This window comes from Egretta garzetta, unplaced genomic scaffold, assembly GCF_000687185.1.
Source record: "Egretta garzetta isolate BGI_Z169 unplaced genomic scaffold, ASM68718v1 scaffold1233, whole genome shotgun sequence".
NCBI classification, from domain to species: domain Eukaryota; kingdom Metazoa; phylum Chordata; class Aves; order Pelecaniformes; family Ardeidae; genus Egretta; species Egretta garzetta.
The window spans coordinates 2,869-3,405 of NW_009259213.1; positions in this window are offsets into that span (position 1 = coordinate 2,869).

The window sequence follows — 537 nt, forward strand, 5'->3', positions numbered from 1 at the left end:
AACTGGCTGCCTGTGACATGCTTGATCGTCCGCTTACGAAACCTGGGGCCAAGTCCGCTCGACTTTTCTGGGGAAGGCGAGAGGTTTGTGAAACGTTCGGCAGGGATTTGCCCGGCGGCCACCACGTCACCGCTGCCGCGAGGTTGGGTTTATTCCAAGAAACCCATGGGGCTGGCGGAGCTTCCCGGACTCTCGACTCAGCAGTGGGTTGCAGCACCGAGGCGGCCTGAGCAGGAGGGGAGAGGCCCCCGAACAGCAGAGCGGGTGCCCGGGGCCCTTCTGGGAAGTGGCAAAGCCGGGGCCATTCCCGCAGGGACGGGAGGGCTGGGGTCTGGCCACTGTGGGCAGCCCAGCCACCGCCCCGGAGGGCAGCTTCCCTGCTCTGCCCTGCCACGGATGGGGGGCGCCGGGGGTGCTCAGCTCCCCCGGGGCCCTGGTTCCCCATCCCCTGCTGCGCCTTGTTCTGCCCGAAAGCCACGATGTTCCAGGTCCCTCCCCAGGCGCTGCGAGCGCCGCAGGGGCGATGGTCCCGGCTTG